Here is a 15163-nt window from a genome sequence, read left to right on the forward strand (position 1 = left end):
CTGGCTTAGTTGGTTCTTCTTGCTCACTTTGATTCAGCTCATGCACATTCTCTATTAACCTTTCAAGATCATGGCTTGTAATGCACCCTTGGACTTATTGCCCCTTCAAATTCGCTTGTGTTTTAACATGGGCCCTTAAGCAAAGTGAAGTGATTAATGATGGGAAATAAGCACTTTCTGCCTTCTTTTTAGCACAGTCATAAATCTCCTTGAGAATAATTTTCCCAACATTAATGGACTTTTCTGTCAAGATGGCATATGACAAGAGCAATCGTTCCATCGAGATGGTGGAACTATGTGAGATAGGCATAAAACTATAGCAAACAAAATAAAAACATACCTTTGCTACTGGTTTTAGGTATTCCCTTGGGCAAGAATGGCTTCCATACTTTCTTATAATCCATTGGGATCCTGGATTTGTCACAACATCAAGTACTTGTTGAAAAAAAATCCCAATTTATGTTGTTCATAATAAGGTAGTACTCATTTTCTTCAACATCAGGTAAGTTAAACAAAACATTGATGGACTTAGAAGTAAGAGGTACCTTTTTCTTCCAAACAATGACCTCAGTAGCATCTTGTATAGTCAAACTTGCATAGAACTCTCGAACTAGTTCATCATCGGGAAGCGAACAAGCATCACAAAATTGTTTCCACTTGAGAGCATTGATTGTCTTTCTAATTGAAACAAGGACAACCATCAAATCATTACTCTTCAAGTTAAAACCTTTTTCCAGCATCATAGGTTGATGCTTTAAAATTGAATCAAATCTCTCTTTCACTTCTTCATCGATCACAATCGGGTTTTCAAGAGTAGTCTTCGACGATCTAGTTCTTTTGCGAAACATGGTATTTTCCCAAAAATTTGGCAAAGTTCTACTTACAGGGGAAGAAGAGAAATCAGCAAGTGGGTAGGATCTGCTTTGGCAAGCTTTGCGACGATGAAGAGGTTGCGGCGGCAATAGCGACTACGTGCGGTAGCGAGTTGATGCTCCGATGATCTCTTTGCGGCGGTTATAGGAGATTTTGGCAAAAGGGGAGGAGGACTAGGTTTTCTTTCGAGATTTGAGGTTGACAGCACAAGAGAAAAGTTTAAGGATTTTTGGGTTTTAAACAAATAGCTTTGAGTGATATGAAAAATAGTAGAATGAAAAGGGGTTTATATAGGGAAAAATTAGGGTAACATGTAGCAAAAACTTAGCTACATTAGGGTTACTTGGGTGGCAAGCAATAGAAGTGGCGGCAATTGGTGTGGAGCTTTCCCTCTTTTTGCTATCTTGGGCCTCAAATTCAAACTATAAACTAATTAGTACTTGGGCCAAATTTGACCCCCTTTATTAACATAAAAATTTAAAATTTAAACAAAACAAATGAAACTAAAAAATTTTAAATCTTAATTAGAAAATTTCTTCTCAATAAATTACATTAAATTAAGCCCAGGAAAGGTTGGAGGGGTCATAGTGGTCTCGCTTAAGTTCCAATCTCCTTAGACAGAATTAATTAAATGTACTAAATTAAGAAAATAAATCCTAATTATTTATTTATTTACAAAACAAGTTTACGAAAAATCAAGGGTCTATTAATTTGAATGAGGATTCAACTCGCTCAATGTCACCATCCCAATAATGTTTGAGACGTTGACCATTGACTTTAAATGTACCTCTATAATTTTCGTATAATTCAATAGCTCCTTAAGGATAAACTCAATAGATGGTATAAGGTCCTTTCCATCGGGATTTTAGCTTCCCAGTAAATAACTTCAACCTCGAATTAAACAACAAAACGTTTTGACCTTCTTTAAACTCGCGAGGTCGTATATGACTATCATGCCATCTTTTTGATCTTTTTTTATACATTTTGGCATTCTCATAGGAAAACAACCTCAGCTCTTCCAACTCATCCAATTGTAACATCCTTTTCTCACCAGCTTGTTTAAGATCAAAATTCAACTTCTTCAAAGCCTAGTGTTGTAACGCCCTAAATCTTTAGTGAATAAATTGTGTGTTATGTTGCACGTTAGCTTGCTTGTGTTGTTGGTTAGAGAGGTCCTGGGAAGTGGGAGATGTCCTGGGTTCAAACCTGGGCTTTAGCAAATTTTTTGGGTTTTTACTAAATTAAATCTTTGCTGCCAACTGATGGGTTCTTAATTAATTGAGGGGAAGATATGTCAGAAAAAAGCTTTTGGTGCAAGGGGTAGTGGCGTGTCACCAATGGTAAGGGACTTGAGTTTGAATCCTGTTGCTCGCATAGGGTGTTTATTTTTTCTGTAGTGTCGTGTAAGAGGTTGTTTGTCAATAGGAATCTAATGCTCATGGGTGGTTGAGAGTGTTGAGGGGAGTGGGATGTGTGTGGCCAAAATTTAGAAGTGTGGAGGGGAAGAAAGTTAGGAGATTGAGGGGCTAAGGATAGGGTGTTATTGGAAAAATTTGAGGAGCCTGGTTAGGAGAGTGTTGGTGTTGTTTGGGGACTCTAGTTGCACAAGAGAATTCGACTTGAGTGTAGTGGGTCTTTTCTCCATTTCGGCTGTTACCAAGTTGTTGGTTTTTCTCTTTTTGCTTCTCTCCATATTTGGTTTGGTTGAGTTTTGTTTGGTATCTTTTGGGTATTTTGTTTCACAACCTTATTTTCCCTTTTAGTCAATTGGGTTAGCCGACTTTTTTTGCTGCCCTCTCGTAATTGCATTTTTGGTTAGACCGATTCTTGCTATCTCCCATTCTCTTGAGCTCTGACCGATTTTTTCATCTCTTCATAATTTCCTTTAGTCACTTTCGGTTCTAGATTCTATCTTCCTTCTTTCACAATCGGTTATACCTTAGACCGAATACTTCTTCTCCCCTTTCTATCCTTCTCTCTGTTCTCTCTGGATCCCTTCCCTTTTCATTGGAGTGTTGATTGATTATTGTCTGGTAAGTCACTGTGGCCTTTGCTTTTCGGATTTTATTCCTTTTCTTTTTCTGATGCCGATTCTTACCTTATTTTTTTTGGTTGTGACGTTCTTTTGGGTTTACGTATTTCTCGAGGAGTGAAGGAGATCTCAGGTGCTTCAAAAGTGATTAAAACATTTTCTCGCATTCTTGATCGGAGATAATGCTATTCGTTTTGATTGATCCGAACTGAGATATTTAGGCTTGGGTTGGTATTGGCCGAATAGTTCTTTCCTCTATTTTAGTGGCCTCATTTTTTTTAGGCTGATATACATTAATTCAATCTATATGTATTGGGCAACATGACTAATAGTTTCGATTCTTGCAGATAATCATCAGGAAGTCTATTATCAATGTTCATCAGTAATCTAAGTAGGCTAAGACCACGCTCGATTTGGCAAGGCGATAGTAAGTAATCTTATGAATAAGTTTCGATTAGGGATTCTTTCAACTCATGTATTAGGTATTTAACTGAAGTTTCTGTTGTAATAGGTTGGGGTGCTCGTGGGTTAATTCGCTCGGTTTCGCAACCAGGTGTGTAATCACACTACTATTAGCATAGATCAGCAAAAGCCGAAAATGTACGACTATTGACGCTACACGAGTGGATGCTCGCTCGTGTAGTGAGCCAAACGCATAAGCGTGAGCCTGTGACTGTAGAGATCACCACGAGCGATTTCGTGGGCTTAGGTCGTTTGGGCCATGTTGGGCCGTATGGGCCTCACGGGCTCGTGGGCCCTACACGGGTAAACCATACTGTTGTGTGGAGATAATTGGGTCGATTGTGTAGTTTACACGGCCAAGGCCATTATTTGGGCTTATTGGGCCACAAAAGCGTGTGGGCCCACATGGGCTGTATTATGGGCTTTGGGTCCATTTCCACTGTTTGACTGTTAAGGTCGCATGGGTCGCCTAAGACGAATGTGGGCCTACTGGTGGGTCAGTAAGTACAGTTAGACCCCATACTGATGAAATGACTGTTATATCTTAGACCCCAGACTGATGAAGTGACTGTTATACCCTTAGAGGTAAAATGACTGATATACCCCTATGCTATATTTGACTGTATTCGAGCACGACATTTTGCATATATGTATATATTATGACATGACATGTTGCATGGGGGTGGGTTTGATATGTTTGGAGGAAGTGTACTGTACTGGCAGCTCTACTACGTATACTGTTTAGTACTGCAACTGGTGCTATATTCTGGAGTGTAGGGATGGGTGGGTCGATTTTATCCCCATATGGAGTGTAGGGTTGGACGGAGTAGAGTGTAGAGGATGGATGGGTAGGATCTCTACTTGCATCTCTAATACTGTATTGAATTGGGCTAAGGCCTACACTACTACTGTTACTGTAATGGGCTAAGGCCATCACTAATATTGCTACTGACAAGGGCTTAGGCCCAAACTGTTTACACTACATGATTTATTGTTTGATAAATAGGGATTAAACGCTGAGTGTCCATAAACTCACTCTTCTGTTTATTTGGGCATGTAATCCTTAGGCAGGTCGATGCTGCGAGGGACTCGGAGATGGCCACACCACTGTTTTTGTTTTTCGTTTTTGATTTCTAGTAAAGGTAGTTTTATTTGGGTAAATTTAATGTAATAAAGCTATTTTAAGTTTTTATTTTTGTTTGGGGATTTATTTAAATTGACTTAAATCTGTTAGTAGTAGGACTCGGGGTTTCAAAAGGTAAATGATTTTCAACTACCATACCATGTAACTTGTTTTAAAAGCTTCTGCAACGAACGATGTTTTAAAGTGTAATAACGATTTAGTATGAAACATGTTTTGCTAGACAAACCTATAACTTGACAAATGAATAAAATAAGTTAGCTTCTCATAAAGATCACAAACGAGGTTTTAACACAAATGGACTTTTCTAATAGAACTACGCTTTTCAAAACACACTCCAATGTGACATCACAGATTCGGCCATAACGTCTAGGCTAGGTTTGGGGTGTTACAAGTGAGCTCTATTCTGTAACTCTAATGGAAAATGACATGCCTTCCCAAAAACCAACCGATAAAGATTAATTCCTAACGGTGTCTTAAATGTTATTCGGATAGGCCCATAATGCATCATTGAGCCTTCGAGACCAATCTTTTCTGTTGGGGCGTACTACCTTTTCCAGGATACCTTTGATTTCACAGTCCATTCTTTCAACTTGTCCATTGGACTGGGGGTGATAAGCAGTAGCAATCTTATGCTTCACATCATATTTGTCAAGCAACCACTTAAGCCACTTGTTCACAAAATGAGAACATTCTTCACTAATAATAGCTCTTGATGTCCCAAATTGTGTAAACACGTGCTTATGTAGGAATCGCATGATTACCTCATCATCATTTGTAGGGTACACTTCAACTTCAACCCACTTGGATACATAGTCCACAGAAACTAAGATGTATTTGTTCCCATACGAAGAAGGAAACGGGCCTAAAAAGTCAATGCCCCATACATCGAATAATTCAATCTCCAAAATATTTGTTAAGGGCATTTCATTCATCCTTGATATGTTTCCACTCTTTTAGCATCTACCATAGTTCTTCACATAGGCATAAGCATTTTTAAATAGTGTAGGCCAAAAGAAACCTACTTGCAAAACCTTAGCTGCAGTATGTGGACCACCAAAGTGTCCCCTACTTGGAGATAAATGGCAATGATATAAGATCTCAGCAATCTCACTTTTAGCTACACACTTTTCGGATTATATTATCTACACACTATTTAAACAAGAACGGATCCTCCCAGAAATAATATCTACTATCATGAAGGAATTTATTCCTTTGTTGGTATGCCATTTCTTGAGGAATTATTCCACATGCTAGATAATTGGCAAAATTAGCAAACCGAGGTGTTTCATAAATTCGACTCACCTCAATAAGTGTTCATCTGGGAAATTCTCGTTGATAGGCACATGTGATCGAGTTGCCTCATCTTTCTCCAACCTCGATAGATGATCAGCTACTTGATTTTCAACACCTTTTCTGTCTTGGATCTCAAGGTCAAATTCTTATAGTAAAAGTATCGAACGAATTAGCCTCAGTTTTGCATCTTTCTTTGTGAGCAAGTATTTAATGGCCGCATGGTCAGTAAATACTGTAACTTTGGTACCTATAAGAGATGAGTGGAATTTTTCAAAAGAAAAGACTATAAAAAATAGTTCCTTTTCAGCTACCGTATAATTGAGTTGGGCTCCCGTCAAGGTTCTACTTGCATAGTAAATGAGGTGGAACACTTTATTTTTTCTTTGACCCATCACAGCTCCAACAGTGAAATGACTTGCATCACACATCAACTCAAAAGGTGTACTCCAATTGGGTGTAATGATTATTGGGGCTGAGATTAACCATTTTTTCATCTCTTCAAAAGCTTCTAAACATGCTTGGTTAAAGTCAAACACTGTAGCTTTCTCTAACAACAAACACAATAATTTAGAATTTTTTGAAAATATTTGATAAACCTTCGGTAAAAACCAGCATGGCCTAAGAAACTTCTGACTCCTTTCACATTCATTAGGACCGGTAATCTTTCAGTTACGTCCACCTTTGCTTTGTCAACTTCAATTCCCTTTGAAATTTTATGCCCTAAGACAATCCCTTCCTTAACCATAAAATGGCATTTCTCCCAATTATGGACAAGATTTGTCTCTTCGCATCTTTTCAGTCCTTAGCCAAATTACTCAAACAAATATCATAAGTGTTACCAAAAACAGAAAAATCATCCATGAAAACCTCAACAAAATGTTCCACCATATCAGTGAATATTGCCATCATGCATCGTTGAAAGGTTGCAGGTGCATTGCATAAACCAAAAGGGATTCACCTAAAAGCAAACATACTGTATGGACAATTAAAGGTTGTTTTATGTTGGTCTTCTGGGGCTACAAATATTTGGTTATATCCCGAATAACCATCTAAAAAACAATAGAATTCATTACCTGCCAGTCAATCCAACATCTGATCCATAAAAGGCAACAGAAAATGGTCCTTCTGAGTGGCTTTATTTAGCTTTCTGTAGTCAACACAAATTCTCCAACCAGTAACAGTTCTTGTTAGGATCAATTCATTACGCTCATTCTCAACAATCATAATTCCACCTTTCTTCGGCACAGACTGCACCAGGCTTACCCACAAACTATCTAAAATAGGATAGATGACTCCTGTATCTAACCATTTGATCACTTCCTTTCTCACAACTTCCTGCATAATAGGATTAAGCTTCCTTTGACCATCAATTCGAGCTTTTTTACATTCCTCTAGAATAATTTTGTGCATGCAAAATGAAGGGCTTATACCTTAAATATCAGCTATGGTCCAACCAATTACTTTCTTAAATTTCTTTAGAACAACAATTAGTTGCTCATTTTGATCTTTTGTCAGTTCTGCTGAAATAATCACAAGCAAGGTAGAACAGTCACCTAAATAAATGTATTTCAAATGGGAAGGAAGTACCTTTAGTTCGAGTGTAGGTGGTTCTTCGATTGACAATTTGGGTTGCACAAATTCTCTGACTTCCAACTCCAATGGTTCAAACCGTGTGGATTGAATAAAATTTCTCGGATTGGCTTCCACCAGAACCATGTGTTCTTCACTTTCTTCATCCTCTAAAGGGTCAAACCCTAAGGCTTTCTCCAGTGGATCTTCTTCAAAATTGCTATCCATAGAAATCAAGGTTTCTAACTCTTCCATAACTGAACACTTTTCTATCGGATCGGGAAATTTCTTCGCTTTAAGTATGTTAAAGGTAACCTGATCATCTTGAACTCGCATGGTGAGTTTACCTTTCTGCACCTCAATGAACGTTCTTCCCATGGCTAGGAAAGGTCTCCCAAGGATTGTAACACCCCTTACTTGTACTAGAGACCAGAATAGGATACGAGGCATTACCGAACACATACACAGTCATTCATGCAAAAAGCCGGGCTATAAAATTTTTCTTTATAAAAACTTCATTCATATATACACAATTTGTCCCTAATATGGTCCTACGAGGCCCAAAACAGCCATCGGAAGAGGATTGGGACTAAATAAGGAATTTTTAGAAAAGTTTAGGAAATTTCCCTAATACAGAGCCTCACGCCCTTATGAGATAGGGGACACGCCCGTGTGCTCTCTACATGCCCATGTTCTCCGCCTGTGTAACTCTCTGACTATGACGTCAGCATCAATTTAGTGTCACACGGCTGTATTACACGGCCATCTGGCCAGACCGTGTGGTAAATTAAAATTAAATAAATTTTTCATAAAAAGGTGCAGACTTCACACGGCCAGAATACACGCCCATATGGGTAGGCCGTGTCCCTCACACGGCCAAGACACACGCCCGTGTCTTAGCCCGTGTGTTTACAATTGAGCATGCTGACTTGCAAAATTAGGATGCAGTAGACACACAGCCATTTAACACACTTGTGGGGTAGAACGTGTGTCACACATGGTCTAGACATATGCCCGTGTGTCTACCCGTGTAGACCATTTAAAGGCTATTCTCCAAGCCAATTGTCACCCTCAATCATTTATACATTCAAACATATTTCATAGCATGCAACATGACATATTTAGACACTTAAATATTCCACACCAATTTCATGCATTATCAAACTTGTTACCATAACTTTAAATTATGCATTCATGTCTATAGTCATTTTAAGCCATTATGTTATCCCTTATCTTTTAGCATCTAGTCCATACTTTATCATACATTAACCAAGCAATAACATATCACATCATCAAGGCACTAACACATGCATGCATGGGTAATTAGATTACAACCCAATAATCAAATACAAGCCATATCACATGGCCATTACAAAATGAATCATCATCATCATAGGCCTTCACAATTTGGCCAAATAGCATGACAATTATCAGAAAAAAACCAAGTTCCCTATACATGCCATATTCAAAATAATAGTTTCACTATACCCAATAATCTTTTAATAGTGTGATCGAATACTTCGACAACTTTTGATCCCCAAGCTAGCTTGGGGGAACTACAATGGATGGAAAAGAAAATGGGGTAAGTATTAAATCTTAGTAAGTCCACATGTAAATAATATGCAATAGTAGTAAGCAATCAATATGCAAAGACGTAGTAACATATACATAAAGATTATTCATCATTCAGACCTTTTGGTTTACTTATCGTGTGTACATATATACTTGCTCATCACAAATCATTCTTTACCAAGGCATTATTCATAGGATCAACGTACATGCCTGTACTCATTGTAGTATATCCTATAACCATACCTCTTTAACATGCCCTCCTCGGGACTTTCATCACTCTCATTGCATTACACGTTAAACACTCTAAATACTATTGGATACGCAAAGACTTGCTCATAAGTGCCATATAAACATACGTAGCTGAAGCTACCTCATATCATGCAATGCTCGCAATGGAGCTACTCACAGGCTTGCTCAAATAAGCTATCGGTCAAGTGTAACTACACGGACTGCTCACAAAAGCTGTCAGGTATCCGACCATTCAAAGATTACCTAGCCACCGGTAGGACACACAAGACCATTGCCCGAAACTCAATCACACGTATCGCATCCATTATGAACTCGGACCACTTAATGAGCTCAGATGCCACATATATCACAAACCCAGACCACTCAACGAGTTCGGGCTTCTTAATTCCTAGTGAAATATCACTTGTATCCTAAACTACTTCTAAGGTTCAAACGGGATTTTCCTCACTTGCACAAGGCATACTTTGTCGTACTTACTCTTGATGTCGTATGTAATGGCCATAATATAATTTATGCTTTCATAACAACCAAGAAGCATATAACTCATAATAACAAGAAAACATTTATCACATAAAATCAAAACATTAAAAACATGCTACAATACCACATTATTTGCTTATGTACTTATCTCGAGACGAAAATGATGATAATCAAGCCTAATCATCGTATATTTTATTCTTCCATCGATCAAGACCCGGTTCATGTTTTTCTTGATCTATAATGCCAAATTTAACTTGTTTATCAATTACATTATTTAAATCAATCCATAATTCCAGCCTTGGCAAAATTACCTTTTTACCCCTAACTTTTCACTTATTTTCAATTTAGTCCCTAGGCTCGTAAAATGAAATGCATGCATTTTCTTTGTTACCCAAGCCTAGCGGTGTTTTCCTTGTACTCATAACATCCCATACTTTCATCAAAAATCGGATTTTTATCACTTATTTTACATCTTTTACAAAATGGTCCCTTTAAGGTGTTTTCATGCAAAATCACCTAGTAAAAGATGTTGAGCACATATCGAACTATCATATTCATCCATTAAACATCAAAACAAAAACTTCTCATGCTTGGTCAAAATTTCAACATGAACCCTAGCTTAAAATATGGTTAGAAATGGGCACATCATGTTACGAGGATCTCAAAAATGTAAAGAACATTAAAAACGGGGCTAAAACGAACTTACTTTCAAGCTTGAAAAGTTTGAAAGCCCTAGCTATGGTTCTTCACAAATTTCGACAGCTAAGGAGGAAGATGGACAACATTTTCACTTGATTTTTTCCTTTTTACTTCATTTAATTACCAAATGACCAAAATGCCCTTAGGGTTTTTCTTTCAAATTTTTCCTATGCATGTCCATTTTTGTCTAAAATTTTGAAAACGGGTCAAATTGCTAATTAGAACCCACTAATGCATAATCTAAAACAATTTCATACTTAAAGCTTCTAGAATTCAAGTTTTTCATTTTATTCAATTTGGCCTCTAAAACTCAATTAGACATTTTAAGCATAGAATTTCTTCATGAAACTTTCACATAAGCAAACATTCATATTATAGACCTAATAGAAATCATAAAATAATTATTTCTATCTTAGATTTGTGGTCTTGAAACCACTATTCTGACTAGGCCCTAATTCGGGATGTCACAAGGATAATTGGCACTTCTTTATCTGCTTCAAAATCTAGAATAATGAAATCAGTAGGAAAAATAAATTTATTGAATCTTACCAAAAAATCTTCGATCTTTCCTTCGGGGTATGCTAAAGATCGATCTGCTAGCTGGAGCATCACAGTTGTAGGTCTTACTTCTCCTATCCCTAGCATTTTGAAAATAGACTTAGGCATCAAGTTGATACTTACTCCTAAGTCACACAAAGCTTTACCACAGTAAGATTCACCAATGTTACAGGGTATCATAATGCTTTCTGGATCCTTTAATCCCAGTGGCAGCTTGTTTTACAAGAATGTACTACACTCTTTTGTCAAGGCGACAGTCTCATACACACTCAGTCATTTCTTCTTGGATAGTACATCCTTCATAAACTTCACGTAATTTGGCATTCGTTCTAAAGCCTCTACCAATGGAATATTGATGTGTAATTGCTTCAGAACATCCAAAAACTTCTTGAATTGCACCTTCTGTTTCTGCTTGTGTTGCTACAATCTTTGCGGATATGGAGGTGATAGAACTTTCGGTTGAGTCGAACAACTCTTCTGAGTAGGTAAATCTGCATCCAAAGAAGATGTTAAAGTATCTGAATTCACTAAGTTAGGATTTACCTTGTCAGTCTTTGTAGATTCTGATTCCTTTGGTGTAGGAATTTCAATAGCTGGTTGACTTTCCTCCTTTTCAACAAGCTTGTCTTCGACATCAATCAATCGGGGTTCCAAAATTTTACCACTTCGCAATGCCACTGCCTTGATAAGTTCTTTACCCAAGCTTCTTAAATTCTCAGTATTGCTCAGCAATGTTCCTTGCGGTCTATTACGAAGCTCTGTAGCTAACTGACCCATTTGGTTTTCCAAATTTTTCAGTGTTGCTGCTTGGCTCTGGATCAAAGCGTCATTCTTTGTCATATACGCTTTCAACAAGTTCTCCAAACTATTTGATGCCTCAGCTTGAGGTGGTTTTGGAGCTTGCTGATTAAACCTTTGAGATTGGTTGGGTTTATGCTGCATAAAGTTGTTGTTTGGTCCATTTCCTTGGTTGGTCCAAGAAAAGTTGGGATGATTACACCATGAAGGATTATAGAGGTTGGACTGGGGTCCTTGTCCACTCCTATTTTGATGTTGGTTCCCCACATAGTACACTAACTCGAGATTCAATGGGTAATTCTCGAAAGAATGACCTTCCCCACAATACACACAAGAAACTACTTCAAATGGAATTGGTGGCTGAGCTGCAAAATTATTAGCACAATTAGCAGTAAACTGCTTTAACATAGAGGAAATAGATGATACCTGAACTGATAATGAAGTGAGAGCATCAACTTCATGAACTCTAGCTAGTCGTCTTCCTGAAGTGGTTTGATTTGTTGGCCATTGATAGTTATTACTCACGATCCTCTCGATAATCTCACAAGCCTTATTATAAGACTTAGACAAAATTGCACTATTACAGAAGCATCTACCATCAATCTTGTATGTGCATTGAGACCATTATAGAATGTCTCCAACTGGATACAATGAGGAATCCCATGATTAGGACACTTACGAAGTAACTCCTTGAATCGCTCCCAAGCCTCATTCAAAGACTCGTCATCCAATTGTTGGAATGTTGTGATCTTGTTCCTTAACTTAGCGTTCTTGCTAGGCGGGAAATACTTTACCAAAAATTTCTCTACTCATTCTTACCATGTAGATATGGAACTTAGTTGCAATGAATTGAGCCATGCTTGTGCTCGATCTCGCAACGAGTACGGAAACAACTTCAACTTCGGTGCATCTTTAGTCACACCGACTATCTTGAATGAATCACTCACTTCCATGAACAATCGAAGGTGGAGATATGGATCTTCTGTGGGCATACCACTAAATTGGCCCACCGTTTGTAGTATTTGAAACATCACTAGTTTCAATTCGAATTGGGTTGCCTCAATATCTGGCTTTCTAATTCCTGGATTTAACTCATTGAAAAGCGGTAAATATATTGTCTGATGTATCGATCCCTATCATCGGCAGTGAGGATGGGATTTCGTACATGTTCGGCTTTATTACCTTGGTCTTGATTCTGATTTCGAAGCTCCATCTTGATTTGTCTTTGAGTTGTTCGTTCACGTCTTCTTTGTCTGAAAGTTCGCTCAATTTCAGGGTCTATTGTGACTAAATCGATAATCCGATCTATGCTCATAAACACCTGAAAATAAAATCACAAAATTAAAAAAGAATAAGTTAGTAATGTTAGAAATAACCAAATTGAAAATAAATAATTTCACAAAAAATGACTATGGCAACAATTGACAATCCTCGGCAACGGAGCCAAAAACTTGTAATGCTCGGGTTTGTGCAAGTGTGCACAGTTGTTATCAAGTAATAAGTAAGTATCAAATTATCGTCTCCACAGGGATTGTATTTGTGCTAAGTCAATTAATTTTTAAAATTATATTAACAATTTGATAAATAAAAATAATATAATTGAGAAGTGATGATTAAAATATATTAAACTAAATGCAATGATCCCTGATGTGATTTATCCTAACATGCAACTATATGAATGAAATAGATTTTAACAGAATTAACACAATAAGCAACAATTATAAAATAAATAAGCTAGGAAAATTACTTTAATTAAACTCAAATTATTATCAACATGCTTATCAATATTAGGAAAAACATTCCATGGCAACTCGATCTTTCATGAGTTTGGAAACCACATTAGGTCCTTTCGGAATCTTTACTTAGTAAATATGCATTACTGATCCTTATTTACTAAGGGTTTCTTAGTATTCATGCGAGGTAACATGGACGTGTTAGGTTTGAAACATTTTAGTTTGAAACATTTTAATTGCACAAATCTAAAAACTATGTAGATAACAGAGCCTCGTTAGAGTTGTTATGTAACCTACAATTTAATCTGGTTAGGATCTAAATTAAGCATGCACATTTCAATTATGTGTCCATTAGCCGTCGTCTGGTTAGGATCGCTCAGCTAATTCAAGTGCATTTCAATCACGTATGAACAAAATACATACTTGATTTTAATTGAAAACATGCAAGATTTAGGCATAAAAATTATAAGCATGAATCAAAAAATATTATTCAATCAAAATAATCATCCTAGCTTAAATAAAATTAAGCTATCATTGTTGTAAACAACAATAGTAACCACATGGCAAGCATTCTTGAATTAAGTTAAAGAAAAGAAAATTAAACCCAAATCAAAGTGGCTGTCACACAAGACTCTGACTGACGAGGGCTCCTTCATTCCCTCGCTTTGCTCCTTTGCTGATGGCTCTCCAAGGCGGCCGACCAAGGGCTCTTTAAGAGGCTAATTTGCTAAAATCTTTATGCAAAGATGATGATACGCGTGAGGGCTACGAGAGTTGAGAGAGGAGAGAATGATGAATGAGTGAGGGATGATTAGAAAAATGAGAAATGGGGTCTTATTTATAGGTGAGGCAAGGGAGCTAGTTTGCTAAAAATAGGAGTGTCCATCTTTTTCAAATTCATCCAAGGGTGGCCAGCCATGATTTGTGGAAATGTGGCTGATTTTTTCTTGATTTAAGTTCCACAACATCATCAGGATCAGGACTTGGTCAATTGCAAATCTCCGTGTAAATCTCTGATTTCTTCAACTCTTTAAGGACATTGTGTAATTAAACCAAAATTTGATTTATGAACATCCACATGCAGCCAAATTTTGGGTTGATTTGGTCCTCTATTTGGATGGTTTTGCAATCAATATAAAGCTCTCAGACTTGTCCAGCCATAGTAGATAATTTAGAGGACCAAAGAATGTAATTTAACCACTTTAATTAATCAATTTACTTAATTAATTAAAACCCCATTTATTAATGAAACATATTAAAATAAATTATTAAATATAACTGTATATTTTATTATTTAATTTAATCATGCATGACCCACTATATAGCTTGAAAATATAATATGCTCAAGTTAATATAAAAGAAGTCATTTTCTATATGAAAACTATATAATAAAGCATAAAATCACATTTTAATAATTTCCATGTCTCAATTTCATATTTTCATATATTTCATTAATTTATTAAGCAATTACTTAGTTTTAACAATAAATTTAAGTAAAAAGGTGATGAATTATATAGGAAAATCCTATATATTTTTCAGTTTACAGTCCTCAGGTTCAACTTCTGGTTCTATTGGTTCCGCCTTATCTGGGACTTCAGCTGATTGCATTGTGGGATCTTCTTCTTCTTCTTCAGGATCCTCATTTTCTGCAACTCATTGCTATAGAACAGATTCTCTAGGTATTCGGTAGAGGTCCCAATC

The 15163-nt window shown here is 36.9% G+C and overlaps 1 non-coding gene across 1 annotated transcript; it reads left to right on the forward strand.

Moving 5' to 3' along the window:
* The first annotated feature begins 12386 nt into the window (after window positions 1-12386).
* LOC128293491 (small nucleolar RNA R71) lies at window positions 12387-12493 on the forward strand. Its single transcript, XR_008283672.1, has one exon. It is a non-coding gene; the product is annotated as a small nucleolar RNA R71 (small nucleolar RNA).
* The last annotated feature ends 2670 nt before the right edge of the window (window positions 12494-15163 follow it).

Source organism: Gossypium arboreum, chromosome 5 (genome assembly GCF_025698485.1).
Source record: "Gossypium arboreum isolate Shixiya-1 chromosome 5, ASM2569848v2, whole genome shotgun sequence".
NCBI lineage: Eukaryota > Viridiplantae > Streptophyta > Magnoliopsida > Malvales > Malvaceae > Gossypium > Gossypium arboreum.